At 43.0% G+C, this 16,087-nt stretch overlaps 1 protein-coding gene across 4 annotated transcripts in view; it reads left to right on the top strand.

The window, feature by feature from the left end:
• Positions 1–382: 382 nt before the first annotated feature.
• Positions 383–16,087, top strand: part of trappc9 (trafficking protein particle complex subunit 9) — a 169,603-nt gene continuing 153,898 nt past the window's right edge. For 2 of the 4 annotated variants that reach the window (XM_059646081.1, XM_059646082.1), the window contains exon 1: positions 383–655. The gene's annotated coding sequence lies outside the window, so the exon portion shown is untranslated. Of the gene's footprint in view, positions 783–16,087 lie in introns of all 4 variants that reach the window. The other 2 variants (XM_059646079.1, XM_059646080.1) reach the window with 2 other exon arrangements.

Genomic DNA, 16,087 nt, shown 5'->3' with positions numbered 1-16,087 from the left:
GTTTCTACTATCTCTAAAAGTAGGATTAGGCTGATGAGGATAATCATTTTAATTGTAAATTTCTGATTTATTTTCCCGGCGAACTGGGAAAAGGTCGCTCTTTGTAAAAACGACTCGTCTTCATCAAGTGGAAAGGATTCAACACAATGGCGGTGCGAGTCCGCATTAACTGAAAGTCACTGATGATGGCGCGAAGAAAACATATCTCAAGCGGGGTGAAGTTAGTGAAATTGGCATCCTCTGCAAGACAACAATGCAGGAGCTCTTTCGCTCAGAATAACGATCCAATTCCGCCATACTGATGATGTCATCCGTCAAGCCCCAGTCGGATGTTGGAAAACAACTGAACGCCGATGACGCTATTGCTGATCGATGTCAAACGTAATGGGGCGGGGAAAAGGCCAACCGTCACGCCGCGCGTGAGGCTGACCTGTGCCATCATGCGCATCCCCGATCTTGAGTGATAGGTGCGCTCGTGACCGAGCCCGCTGAGTCCGAATGTGATGGCATGAGCCTGCTGGCCAATTACAAACTGTAAGGGACAACGACTTCCTGACTCGGCCGGTAGCGCGCCTGCTTACAGCCCCGGCAAACTTCTGACAGCTGTGGGGGTGGTTGCTCATTTCTTACGGATTTCGCTCAGCTGTTTGCGAGGGTAAGGCGTATGTGACTTACAAATGGAGGCATTCTCTTTGAAAAGAGTTCCTGTTTTATTTCACGTTAATATGGCCCATCTGAAGAATTTTGTATGTTATGGAGCCCGTTGAGCTGAAGTCATAAAGGTGTGTGTGCGTGTGTGTGTCTGTCTGTCAGTCAACGTTGACGGATGGTGGTTTGTAGTTCTTAGACGGATGTTTACTCTTGGTGATATGCTGAAGCCTTGAGTTAATTGTAATTAGCTTCTCAAAGCTAAAATATTACCTGTTGTGACATAAGAAAGTGATTGCCTGGTGTCGATTGGTTGAGTCTAGGCGGCGATTGGATTGCACAGAATTGATACCTTTTCCCGGAGCTTAGGCCTTTCCCGGTCTCTCATTTAGCTAAATCTGAAGAACCAGGCTTGTATGTAGAATACATTTTGTTTATCAGGCAAGTGCGTTAGATTCTCTCAGAATGCTTGAAACCAGCATGTAAGCCGCTCATAGTGCATGTTTAAAAAAACCCTGCGCGTTCGTGCACTTCAAAATCCGAGAAGGCTAAGTGATGGGCTCAGGTGGAATATTGTTTGGCTACACAAATTACTGAATGTTAGGTGGAACTTTATTCGACGTTTTGAAAGTAAATTAATACGTAAATAAAACGTAATTGTTTTGAGTACCTGAGTCCTTTAATAAAATATCGAGTCAATCTGGGGGAAAAAAATGAAAAGTTGATCAATGTTTGGAGGAGAGTGCAATTTTAAAATATCTAAGTTTACACATTTAGCAAACATTTTGGAAATCTGAGCTAAAGTTCAGGTTGTATTTGTGAAAATGGAGTAAAATTTGACCTGAGCAGTTGGACAGATTTTCTGAGCCCTAGATTTGTTTCAAGAGTTGATTGATTTATTGTCATGTGTACTGAAATACAGTGGAAAAACTTTTGTGTATGAGCAGTATGAACAGAGCATTGTAAGTTAGGATGTACATATGAAAATGACTGAGTTAGATGTACAGGTTACATCGCACAGGGCGTGTGCTGGGTGAGATCGTATTAGCAAAATCAATCATTGAGGCTGGAGAGTCCATTTGTTAGTCTAATGATAGCCAGGAAAAAGCTGTTCCTGAACATGCTTGTACGTGTGTTCAAGCATCTGCATCTTCTGCCTGATGGAAGAAGTCGTAGGAGATTATTACCAGGGTGTGATGGCCCATTGATGTTGGTAGCCTTTCCACGGCTGCAAGTCATGTAAGTGGAATCCACAGATGGAAAGTTGGCCTCCAGGGTGGTCTGTGCACACCAGTTCCTGTAGTTTCTTATGGCCCTGGGCAGAGCAGGTGCCCTACTGGGCAGTTATGCAGCCAGACAGTATGCTTTCAATGGTCCATCTGTAGAAGTTGGTGAGGAGCCCTGTGGATGTGCCAAATTTCCTGAGCTGCTTCAGGAAGAAGAGACATCATTGTGCCTCCTTGACTGTTGTGTCTGTGTGGGCAGTACAGTACAGGTTGTTAGTTATTGTCACTTTGGAGGAACTTGGCACTCTCCACCCTCTCAATTTTTGTTCCATTGATGATGTTGGGGTCATGCTCTCCTTTCTTTATAAAGTCAGGTTCTTTAGTTTTTCTGACATTGTGTGAGAGAGAGAGAGAGAGAGAGAGAGAGAGAGAGAGAGAGAGAGAGTTTCCTTTGCATGAGGTCACCAAGCCCTCTATTTCCCTTCTGTACTTTGACTTACTGTTAGATGCCTATCCTACTATGGTGGTGTCATCAGCAAACTTGTAGATGGTGTTCATTTGTAATTTGGCAACACAGCCATGGGTGTACAGGGAGTACGATACGGGGCTGAGGACATATTCTTGGACTCCCGTGTTGAGTGTTATTGTGCAGGGGTGCAGTCATCTATCTTCATTGTCGTCTATGGGTCAGAAAGCTGAGCATCCAATTACAGAGGGTGGAACTGAGACCAAGGTCATGGAGTTTTGAGATCAGTCTGGAGGGAGTAATGATGTTGAAGGTGGAGCTGCAGTCAATGAGCAGGAGTCTTTAGGTGTTTTTGTTATCCAGTGTTCTAGGAATGAGTGCAGGGCTAAGGGCATCCACTGTGGACTTCTTACATTGGTAAGCAGATGTTATGTTGAGATGTTAATTTTGCTTTTACTGTGTTTTAATCAGTTTTTGTTATAGGGGTAATTGAATTTTAATATCTTAAATTTACTCAGTCCTTCATTATATACATTAAACATTGCAAGTACTAGTGATCTGAAATAAAAATGAATTGCTGGAGAATGACAGGCCTAACAACATCTTTGGAGAGAGAGGAGTTAGTGTTTTGACTCTGATCTGATGAGTTCAGAATCATCTTCCTGGAAGTGTTGTGTTAGACTCAAGTCACTGATGCCGCCAAGGAAGCTAAGTTTCTCCAAGACTTTGTGTCGTAATTCTGCCTGTTGCTTGCAGGTTAAAAGTTTTTTTTAAAATCTATGGCATGTTTGAATATTTCAATTATTTTCTGGTACCTAACTTGTTCTTTGGATGCTGTCTACAGCTGAAGGACGGAGTGCAATCTAACCTCTTCTTCAGTGGTGTTGAAAGGATCAGGAGAGATTTAAGTCTTTATCCTGCTGGACTAGCTCAGACTGAGAAGTCCCAGACAAGTCTCAAGTTAATTCGATTATTACATTTAAGCTTTCTTTATATCATTCCCCACTATCAACACCCTGGTGGCTACCATTAACTAAGAACTGAACTCAACTTCACTAGCCATGTAAAGAAACGATATGAATGTGAACATAGGAGGTATGGTTAGTAAGTTTGCAGGTGACTCCAAAATTGGAGGTGTAGGAGACAGTGAAGAAAGCTAACTCTGGGTACAATGGGATCTTGTTCAGGTGGGCCAAAGGGCTGAGGAGTGGCAGATGGAGTTTAATTTAGCTAAATGTGAGGTGCTGCATTTTGGAAAGATGAATCGGGGCAGGACTTGTACACTTAATGGTAAGGTCCTGGTGAGTGTTGCTGAACTAAGAGACCTTGGAGTGGGGTTTGTTGTTCCTTGAAAGTGGAGTCACAGGTCGATAGGATAGTGAAGATGATGTTTGGTATGCTTGCCTTTATTGGGCATTGTGTTGAGTATAGTAGTTGGGAGGTCATGTTGTGACTCTACAGGTTAGGCTGGTTTTGGAATATTGTGCACAATTCTTGTCTCCCTGCTGTCAGAAGAATATTGTTAAACTTGAAAGGGTTCAGAAAAGGTGTTGCAAGGGTTGAAGGGTTTGAGCTATAGGGAGACGCTGAATAGACTGGGTCTATTTTCCTTGCAGTGTTGGAGCCTGAGGGGTGACTTTTTAAAGAGGTTTATGAAATCATGGATAGGGTACATAGCCAAGGACTTTTCCCTGGGGGGGGTGAGTCCAAAACTAGAGGACGTAGGTTTAAGTTGAAGAGAGGAAAGATTTAAAAGGGACCTAAGGGGCAACATTTTCATGCAGAGGGTGGTGCCTGTATGTAACGAGCTGCTAGAGGAAGTGGTGGAGGCTGGTACATGTACGACATTTAAAAGGCATCTGGATGGGGATATGAATGGGAAGTGTTTAGTGGAATATAGGCCAAATTCTGGCAAATGGGACTATATTTATTTAGGATATCTGGTCGGCATGGGCAAGTTGGAATGAAGGGTCTGTTTCCGTGCTGTAAATATCTGACTCTAAATACGGAGGCTGCAACAGCAAATCAGAGGCGAGGAAGGCTGCAGTGAGTGACTCACCTTCTGACTTCCCAAAACCTATCCATCATCTGCAAGGCACAAGTCATGACTGTAATGGAATATTCTCCACTTGCCAGAATGACGCAGCCGCAACAACACTCAAACCTGACACCATTTCAGGACAAGAAACTAGGGTGATTGTCACTGCATTCACAAACATCCACTTTGTCTGTCCACTGTTGACGCTCATTAGCAGCATTGTGTATCATCTACGAGATCTATTGTAGAAATTCACCAAGACAACATCTTCCCAACCAATGATCACTCACATCTAGATGGGGAAGGACAATACATACGTGGGTACACCACTGCTTGCAGATTCCCCTTCATCCTACTTGGAAATATGTTGCTATTTCTTCAGAGTCAAAGGTCAAAATTCTGAAATGTTCTCCCTAACATCATTGTGGGTGTACCCATGCAAAATGGATTCCAGTAGTTTCAGAAGGCAGCCTGCAGTTACCTGACTTCTTGAAGGTTTGAGTTATACAGAGAGAATGAATAGGCTGGGATTTTTCCCCGGAGTCTTGGAGGTGGCCCTTTATAGATGTTTATAAAATCATAATGAGCATGGATAAAGTGTGTAGCCAAGGTCTCTTTCCTAGCATGGAGGGACATCTAAAATTAGAGGGCATAGGTTTAAGGTGAGAAAGGAAAGATTTCAAAAGCATCTGAGGGGTAACTTTTTCACACAGGATGGTGTGTGCATGGAATGCCAGAGGAAGTGGTGGAGGCAGGCACAATTAGAGCACCTAAGAGATATTTTGATAGGTACACAATAGGAAGGGTTTAGAATGGTATGGGCCAAATGCTGGCTAATGGGACTGGATTAGATTGGAATGTCTGGCCAGCATGGACCAGTTGGACCAAAGTGTCTGTTTCCATGATGTATGACTCTCTGACCCTGTAATTATGGATGTGTAATAAGTGCAGGTTCAGCCAGTGATATCCCATCCCATGAGCAAGTATCGAATTCAGTCAAGTAAATTGCAGTATTTTGAACTTTACCATTGTCTTTAATTCCTGTACTTTGATAATGTCATATGCTTGGTATTTTAATCAATGATCTTTTCCTAATTTGACTTTAGTGTAACATTGAATTGTCATTCAATGGTCAGGTTATTTGTGAGGAGAGGTGTGCAAGGTTATCAGCACAGATGAGGTTGTTGGCTTAGCAGAGCAGTCATGATGTTATATAACAGTGGAGAAGGCATCAGGGCCTCCCAACACCAGTGCGATTGCTCATAATCGGCCTCATCTTAGCTTAGTAATAGTATGTGCCATTTTCCCACTATGCAGGCCAAGAATTTATCCCCTCTTCCCTCTTCTGCACCTACACAGGCCCCAAACCTCACCTCTTCCTCCGTTACATCGATGACTGTATCGGCGCTGCCTCTTGCTCCCCAGAGGAGCTCGAACAGTTCATCCACTTCACCAACACCTTCCACCCCAACCTCAAGTTCACCTGGGCCATCTCCAACACATCCCTCACCTTCCTGGACCCCTCAGTCTCCATCTCAGGCAACCAGCTTGTAACTGATGTCCATTTCAAGCCCACCGACTCCCACAGCTACCTAGAATACACCTCCTCCCACCCACCCTCCTGCAAAAATTCCATCCCCTATTCCCAATTCCTCCGCCTCCGCCGCATCTGCTCCCAGGATGAGGCATTCCACTCCCGCACATCCCAGATGTCCAAGTTCTTCAAGGACCGCAACTTTCCCCCCACAGTGGTTGAGAACACCCTTGACCGGGTCTCCCCCATTTCCTGCAACACATCCCTCACACCCTGCCCCTGCCACAACCGCCCCAAGAGGATCCCCCTCGTTCTCACACACCACCCCACCAACCTCCAGATACAACGCATCATCCTCCGACACTTCCACCATCTACAATCCGACCCCACTACCCAAGACATTTTTCCATCCCCACTCTTGTCTGCTTTCCGGAGAGACCACTCTCTCTGTGACTCCCTTGTTCACTCCACACTGCCCTCCAACCCCACCACACCCAGCACCTTCCCCTGCACCGCAGGAAGTGCTACACTTGCCCCCACACCACCTCCCTCACCCCTATCCCAGGCCCCAAGATGACTTTCCATATTAAGCAGAGGTTCACCTGCACATCTGCCTATGTGGTATACTGTATCCATTGTACCTGGTGTGGCTTTCTCTACATTGGAGAAGCCAAGTGGAGGCTTGGGGACCGCTTTGCAGAACGCCTCCACTTGGTTCGCAATAAACAACTGCACCTCCCAGTCGCAAACCATTTCAACTCCCCCCTCCCATTCTTTAGATGACATGTCCATCATGGGCCTCCTGCAGTGCCACAATGACGCCATCAACGTTTGCAAGAACATCAACTCATATTCCGCTTGGGAACCCTGCAGCCCAATGGTATCAATGTGGACTTCACCAGCTTCAAAATCTCCCCTCCCCCCACTGCATCCCAAAACCAGCCCAGCCTGTATCCGCCTCCCTAACCTGTTCTTCCTCTCTCCCATCCCTTCCTCCCACCCCAAGCCGCACCTCCATTTCCTACCTACTAACCTCATCCCACCTCCTTGACCTGTCCGTCTTCCCTGGACTGACCTGTCCCCTCCCTACCTCCCCTCCTATACTCTCCTCTCCACCCATCTTCTTTTCTCTCCATCTTCAGTCCGCCTCTCTCTTTTCTCCCCCCCCCATTTATTTCAGAATCCTCTCCTCATCCCCTTTTTCTGATGAAGGGTCAAGGCCTGAAACGTCAGCTTTTGTGCTCCTGAGATGCTGCTTGGCCTGCTGTGTTCATCCAGCTCCACGCTTTATTATCAAGAATTTATCCCCAATGTTTTTGGTCATTATCACAAGCTTTCTTATATCACATCAGTGACTGCTGGTTATGAGGTTGGAATGGCCTGAGGAATTGATCAAGTGCTAAATAAATTGAAACTTTTCCTTTGAGTCTAAAAGCATACAAATAGATTCTGTGCTGAGTTTGCTTAAGAAGGTATTAACAAGCTTCCAAGAGCAGGACATACCTTTGGAGAAGTAATGGACTCTATCTGCTATTTCCACTGAATTTATAGTTCCATAGTTAGAGCCACTGGGCATAAAGGACAGGAGAGCTCCGTCAAGTCTGTGCCAACAAATCGACATCAGTCCCACTTTGTAGAGCTTCGCCCAATGCCTTGAATGATATGACTTTTTCAAGTGTTCATCCACATGAGGTTTCCCACCTCAACTACTTTCCCAGATTCCCATTACACTCTCGGTGGAAAAAAGTTTCCTCAAACCCCCTCTAAATCTCCTACCCTTCACCTTAAAATTATGCCCCCTTCAACTGAAGGGAAGTAGCTGCTTTCTGTCTATTGTGGCATAAAAGATTAGAAAGGACACAGACACAATCAGGCCTCCTTCAACCTCCTCTAAAGAAAACAGCTTAAACCTATCCAGACTTTCCTCATAGCTAAAATACTCCATCTCAGGAAATATCCTGGTGAATTTCTCTGCACCCTTCCAGTCCAATCACATCCTCCCTACAGTGGGATGACCAGACTGCTGATCATACTCTAACTGTATTGTTGCCTGAAAAGGAGTACTCAAACCTTTTTATGCACATATTCTTCCCTTGTGTGACAGACAAAGGTAGGGAATTGACTCAATTTATTAAACAAACTGTTCTCGACTTAACTCTCAGTATAATACTCAATATAACATACGTTTGTTGCAACATTTACTTCTTACTTTATCTTAATTAACCAGTATTAACTCACTTTATTGAGCTTTATTTTGTTTTACTTAATTCACATTTAACCCTAACACTAACTCTCAATTTTGGATTGAATCAAATGCTACAGTGATTCAAGTGAATTTGCTAACTTTGCTGTCCATGTAGATCTCGTTGCATGGATTTTTGACATCCATATCATATTCTTGCTTTTTGTGGGGCGAGACTCGGTGATTAGCACTGCTACCTCACATCACCGGGGGCCTGGGTTTGATTCCGCCCTTGAGAGACTGTGCAAACTCCGCAGACATTCTCCCCGTGTCTGCGTGGGTTTCCTCCCATAGTCCAAAGATGTACACACTAGGTGGATTGGCCATGCTAAATTGCCCATTGTCCAGGGATGTGTAGATTAGGTGGATTATAGGGGAATGGGTCTGGGTGGGCTGCTTTTCCATGGTCAGTGTGGACTTGTTGGGCTCAGGGGTCTGTTTCCATATTGTAGGGATTCTAAGAAACCACAGGTCACATGTCTTGGCTGCAGTTTTATTTGATGTGAGTTGAGACTGGCTTGACCAAAATTCCCAGTGTGCTTGATTGCAGCTCTTGACCTATGTTATGAGCACTTCTGCTGGCCACCTGACCACAGTAACCTAATGTTTGGCAATGATTTGTAGCTCCAGTTGTGCCTGTAGTGGTTGGTTTGCCTGCTGAGCTGGCTGGTTGTCATACAAACATTTTGTCACCATGCTAGGTAACGCCATCAGTGCAGCCTCCAATGAAGCAATGTTATTCTACTCCACTTGGTATTTGTATGATCAGCTCTGTTAAGTTGGGTTGTGTCATTTCTGGTTCTGTTCTGCATGGGTTTGTATATGGGGTCTAATTCCACATGTTTATTGATTGCATTACGGGTTGAAAACCAGGCCTCTAGCAATTTCCGTGTGTGTCTGTGGTTGGCTTGAGCTAAAATGGACATATTGTCCTAGTTAAACTGATGGCCTTTGTTGTCCGAGTGCACCACATCTCAGTGATGAAATACCTGTACGATAACCAGCCTGCTTGCCAAGTATGGCACAGCTGATCAAGGCTAGTGTCCAGTATGCTGCCTAAACCATATGATTAATCTGCCCTGCTGCCTTCAAGCACCCCAAGATCCCTGTGTTTTGCTCATGTGCTCTTTTACTTGTCTTATACACACATGCACACAGTCATCTATATTGTTTATGATATACATAAACAAAAAGGAACCATGCAGTATGCGACTGGGCACCAGTCTCCAGTCACAAATAGCCTTGTCCCACTATGAACACAATTTTGATCCAACTTTCCAATTTAATTTTGATGCTGTGCTTTTATTTTCTTTCTCAGTCTCATGTGGACTTTGTCAAAGGCCTTGCTAAAATCCACATAAACCACATCGACTATAGATCTGATGAACTTCTTGGAAAAACTCAATCAAATTTGTTAGATGTGATCTCCTTCTCAAAAAGCTACCCCTGATCAAACATTGTCTCCCCAACTGGAAAAAAATTCTCTTTTACTGAATTTTCTCCGATAGTCTCTACCACTGATGTAGGACTCACTGGTTGACCATTCCTTGATTTAGCTCTGTCACCCTTCATGATGTAGAACCACTTGATCTGTCCTCCAGTCGTCTTGTACCTCACCGGAGATGAATTAAATTGTAATTTTTTCCTTCACCTCCCAAAGTAGCCTGGGTTTTAACCCTTCCCGACTTGGAGATTTGTCTATCATTTAAGTCACTGGCATTCTATACATCCTCACCTTCATATGTCAGTCTGTTGCAGAACCTCAGCTCATCTTCCTGAATTCTTTACCGATCCTCCTGCTGAATTATTTAACATCCTACCACTGCCCTCCAACTCCATGCACAGATTGTCTGTTGGCCCCAATTGGCTCTTTGGCCAGTTATTCTCGTTCACTTGAAGTACTTCAGAATCTATTGAGATTTACTGTAATTCGTTATACCACTGTTTTTTCATTCCCTCTCTTTGATCCCTGTTTGCTTTTTTAAGCCCCCCCCCCCTCCTGTACTTAGGTATTCCTTTTGATTTTCTTCTTTTTAATCTGCTAAAAGCCTCCCTTTTCCTCCTCCTCCAGTCCTGTTATTCCTAGACATCCGGTTTACTTTGGTCAGATCATACCTTACTTTAGTGAAATTGTTTTTACACAATCCAAATGCTTTTTTGTTTTAGCAGATAATCTTTCTTTTCCCAGAAAAATTTTAAACTGTGCTGTGGTGTGGTTGCTATTACTAAAATGCTCTCCACTTCAACCACCTGTTTGGCTTCTTTCCACAATTATGTCCAGTGCTGTGCTGTCCCTTTATTGGACGTTCTGTGCGTTGATGTTAAAAAGCTCTCCAGAGTACACTTCAAAATCCACTCCTTCTGAACCCTTTTCTGTACTACTATCTTAATTAATGTTGAGCAACTTGAAATCCCTTAATATACTTGACCTGTTATTATATTTCACACCTCAATAAATTGTCTGTTTTATTGCCTGCTGAATGGGGACCTATAAATACACTCCCAGTGACGCGACTACTCTCTTTATTCCTAAGATGTACCAACAAAGCCTCATTTGAGGACCGCTCAAGGTACTGTCCCTCTTTACTGTAGTAACTGACACCCTAATTAATAATACAATGCCACCATCTCTTTTACATTCTCCCCTGTCTTGCCTGAAGATCATATACCCTCAATTATTGAGTTGCCAGTCCTGCTCCTCCCTTAACTGTGTCAGGATGGGTACATGAAGGAAGGCCTAAGAGGGATATCTGGTCAGTTTGGGTGAATTAGATTGAAGGGTTTGTTTCTGTGCTTTATAACTCTGTCCACTGGTTCTCTTCGTCTGTTGTCAACTACTTGTGAACTTCAGTGAGTATTTCTAGTCTATTTGATAGTGACCAACATCTCAGCTGACCCCAATTTTATCTATATCTGAGGCCCAATTATCCATTTCAGTAGATGGTCATTAAAAACTGTTTGAAAATTCTTGAACACCTATTCCAATTAATTTTAAGAGAGATGTTTCCTCAACTACCAGATTAAAAGCTTCTGCAACATTTCCTTTTCGGAAATATTAAATTCCAATCTTTTTGTGTTCCCATTTTGAAAATCTAGGTGGGAGGGGGAATTGATACACTCATGTTTCACTTAGCAGACTCCACATAAATGGAGAATTGGACGTGGTCATTAACTTGTATATTAATAAGTGCTCCCGAAGCAGTCATTACAATCCTTTTTAACATCCTGTTTGTACTGATGAACAGGGCCAAAATTGTTAACAATTGGATTCATGGTTATCTTACAAAATTACACAGGCTCTGGAATGGTTGCTACTGATTGGGAGGTGGAAAATGTAATTCTCACATATTATTTTGGAAAAAACAGAATGCTAGGAAGCACAGATGTGTTAGCCTAACACAGTTGTAGGGAAAATGCGAGAAGCTATAATATTGTGATAATAGGACATTTGGAAAATACTGATATGGTTGAGAAAAGTCAACATGGATTTAACTAAGCAAAATCCTATTTTTTTGGACTAGGGGATCCAGTATATTTAGATTTTTCAGAAAGCTATTCGTAAGGCCTTACATGAGTGGTTAGTAAACAAAATTAGAATGCATGGAATTGAGGGAAAATATGCTTTTGCAGATTCAGAACTGGTTTAGAACAGACAGAAACCAGATTAGGAATAAATGAGTCATCTTCAGGATAGTAGGCTATGACAAAAGAGATACAAGAATCCAAGCTGTTGTCCAAGCATATTCAGACATGCTTCTAATTGATCAAGCCTCGATAGGCATTTGGGGGGATCATTCCTGGTTTCTACAAGTCTCAGAATCATAGAATTACACAGTACAGAAGTGGCCTGGTGACCCATTAAGTCAGAACCGACAAAAATTACATTGACTGAACCCACACGAGTCCTATAGTGGACTGATGCATGGCAGATGCGGTTTAATGTGGATAAATGTGTGGTTATCCGCTTTGGCAAGAACAGGAAGGCAGATTACGATCTAATTGGAGTCAAGTTAGGTAAAGGGGAAGTACAACGAGATCTGGGTGTTCTTGTACATCAGTCAAAGAAAGCAAGCATACAGGTACAGCAGGCAGTGAAGAAAGCTAATGGCCGCCTTAACAAGAGGAATTGAGCATGGGAGAAAAGAGGTCCTTCTGCAGTTGTACAGGACCCTAGTGAGACCGCACTTGGAGTATTATGTGCAGTTTTGGTCTCCAGATTTGAGGAAGGACATTCTTGCTATTGAGGGAGTGCAGCGTAGGTTCACTAGATCAATTCTGGGAATGGCGGGACTATCATATGTTGAAAGATTGGAGCGACTGGGCTTGCATACACTTGAGTTGAGAAGGATGAGAGGGGATCTGATTGAGACGTATAAGATAATTAAAGGACTGGACACTCTGGAGGCAGGAAGCATGTTTCCACTGATGGGTGAGTCCAGAACCAGAGGACACAGTTTAAAAATAAGGGGTAAGCCATTTGGAACAGAGTTGAGGAGAAACTGCTTCACCCAGAGAGTGGTGGATATATGGAATGCTCTGCCCCAGAAGGCAGTGGAGGCCAAGTCTCTGGATACTTCCAAGAAAGAGATGGATAGAGCTCTTAAAGATAGTGGAATCAAGGGTTATGGGGATAAGGCAGGAACAGGATACTGATTGTGGATGATCATAATGAATGGTGGTGCTGGCTTGTAGGGCTGAATGGCCTACTCCAGCATCTATTGCCTATTGTTTATTTTCCAGCACTCGTTCCCACAGCCTTGAACGTTATGACATTTCAAATAGTCTTCCAAGCACTTCCTCAAGGTTGTGAGATTTTCTGCCTCAACTGCCACCACAGATGGTGCATTTTGGATTCCCTTCACCCTCTGGGTGAAAAGGTTATTCTTTAAATATTCCCTCAATCTCTTGCTCTTCACCCTAAAATTATGTCCCCTTGTTAGTGACTCTTCATCTGAGAGGAACACCTACTTTCTATCCACCCTGCCCATGCCACTTACAGTTTCATACACCTCAATCTGGTCCCCTTTCTGCTTTTTCTGCCCCAAAGAGAAGAACTTGAGCTTATCTGGCTATTTTTTTGTATAACTAAACTGCTCCATCTCAAGCAAATTCCTTGTGAATCTCCTTTGTACCCCCTCCAGTACAATCACGTCATTTCTATGATGTGATGACTGGAACTGCACACAGTAATTCAGCTGTACCTTCAACAAAGTTTAGTACTGCTCCAGTATAACTTTGCTGTGATCTATTCAATGACTGATTTAGGAAAGTTCCCCCATATGCTGCCCTAGCCATTTTTTTTAACTGTTCTGCCACCTATAGAGGCTGTGGAAAAGCACACCAAGATTCTTCTGTTCCTCTGAGCTCCCTAGCACGTTACCATTCACTGAGTACTCCTTTGTCTTGTTACTTTGTCCAAGGTGCATCACCTGACACCTGTCAAGATTCAACTCCATTTGCCAAGGTCTGCATGCTTGACCAGTTCATTCTCCTGTAAGTTCAGACCTTCTACCTCACTGTCCAGTGTGTGTCATCTGCAAACTTGCATATTATCAACACTGCGCTTTCTTCTATATTGTTGACACATGTTGCATGCAGTAGGGACCCAGCATTGATGTGTGGTGTGCCACAGGATACAGGTCTCCAGTCTTGCAGACAGCCTTCTACTATCACTCACTGTCTCTCGCCACTTAACCAAACTTTTACTTCTGATATAATTGATGATCTGTCCCCTCCTCTGTAGAGTTTGGAATTGGGTAGGTAGAGGAAGGCTATCAAATCTTGAAGATCTCAGGTAAGTCGCCTCTTGATCTTCTATACCTAAGGGAATACGAACTGTGTCAAAAGCATGTCCCTGCCCCAGTTTCTCTAGTTTCTTGATGTAAATGTGATCTCATCTCTGATACCATGCTCGTGAATGTGCTTTATAATTTTTGTTTGTTTCACTTCCTAATGTGTGGTGCCTGTAATCCACAGTGATCCAACAGTGTCCTAACTATGTTTACGAAAGTAGCAATCTTTCTGTTCTGCTGTTTGCCACCACCACATAGCCTTTGGTAGTGCATTTGAGATTCTAGTCATTCACTGCATGGGCATGTTTTCTCTTGTCTCCATTGCTTCTTCTTTTGCTGATAGCTTTATATTAGTACCTTCTTGTTCTCTATCCTTCCACAAATTAAAGCAAATGGTCGTTATCTACTTTGGGTCACAGCCTTTAAGGATTTTCCAAAACTATCAAATCTCCTTTGTTTTTACTTCATGGAGAGCAATTCCAACCCCTCGAGTATAACTGAAGTTCCTCATTCCTGGAACAATTCCTACTAAACATTTTTGCATTTTCTCTAATTCCTTGCTATCTTTCATAAATATGCATTGCTTAGAACTGAATGTAATACTCCTGTTGCGACTATGCCAGTACTCTTTCTAAGCTCAACAGAAACTTCTTTGCTCTCATACTCTCTGTACCCCATTAATAAAGTCTGAGATGCCGTATGTTTTATTAACTTCTTTCTCAATCCATGTTGATATCTTTTTGACTGACGCACATACAGCAACCTTTTGTTTTAGCTGGCATCTTATGAAGTAACAGTCTTGATAAGCCAGCAAAAATTATGTCTTAACTAACAGCAGCTCATTGTGTTTACTGTGAACTCCGTGATGTCTGAGTGGTCAGTTGAGGGGGTGAGTGAGAAGTTTGTCTGCTGGTAAGTTTTATTTAAGATGAAGTTGAATAGTTATTCAAGGGATTTACGCTGTAAATAAAGTATGAGTGATGCGTGTACCCCTTGCATTACATCTCTATTACTTAGTGTATGTTTTTTATATTGATTATATGGACCTCTTCTTCAACCGTTACACTCCCGGTCCCACAGGTGTTGGCTGGCAAAAAAAAAAGTCATATATATCCAGGCTCCTTTCTTACTGCACCCCCATGATAAAATAAAGGGGCCAATTCTATTGTCTCTTTGTGCTCTTTGTACCAAAATGAATCATTTCACACTTCTGTTTTGAATTTCATCTGCCAGTGGTCTGCCCTTTGCACTAGCTGGCTGTGTAATTCTGAAGTTCTGCACTATCTTGACATTTCCCAATGCTTCCAAGTTTTCTCTGATCTGCAGTTTTTAGAATTATGCCTTGCGTGTCAGTGTTCTTGACATGCATCAGGAAGAGAGGGAGGATCTGAACGTTAGCTCCTGCGAAATTACATACAAGCCTTCATTTAATCCAAAAAAGAATCCACTCGTCTGTTTCCTGCTACTCAGCCAATTTTGTACCCAAGTCACAACTATCCCATTTATTCATTGAGTTCCAAGCATGCTTAATGACTTTTGTCTGTGGTACTATATCAAGTGCCTTATGGAATTCAAAATGTACAAGATCAAGAAATTGCTTCTGACCACTTAATTATCTCATCAAAAAACTCCAGTAAGTTAGATAATTAAATCATGATATGCAATGAGGAAACAGAAGAGAAATTGAACGAATGCTTTGCATGTCTTCATGACAGAAGTTACAGATTAAAATGCAGGTGAAGAACAGTGGGTGACTAAGAAGTAGATCAGACTTCTGGACTAAAGGGAGTATCAGTAGGCAAGTGTTACAGAACCTGAGGAATTAAACTTTACCAATTTCTTGGCCCACCTTCTACCCTCTTCCTATTCTTGTAACCTCACCCTGGCCTCTGTCTGTAAGTCCCACTCGGGGACTTGATACAGTTGCGTGGAGGCTGAAACGTCAGCCTTCCTGCTCCTCTGCTGTTTGGCCTGCTGTGTTCATCCAGCTCTACACCTTGTTATCTCAGATACACTTGAGCACTTTGCTTCCCACCTGGCACTTAGATCCCATGGAAGGTTAAGTATGTAAGCTGTGAAAGTGGCTATCTGAGTTCCTGAATGTTTAAACCACAATGAGGAAATGCTACTGTGGAGAAAGA

This window comes from Stegostoma tigrinum, chromosome 5 (genome assembly GCF_030684315.1).
Source record: "Stegostoma tigrinum isolate sSteTig4 chromosome 5, sSteTig4.hap1, whole genome shotgun sequence".
Classification (NCBI taxonomy): Eukaryota; Metazoa; Chordata; class Chondrichthyes; order Orectolobiformes; family Stegostomatidae; genus Stegostoma; species Stegostoma tigrinum.
Note: the sequence above shows the minus strand (reverse complement) of the source record. Positions and strands in the feature narration are given on the sequence as shown.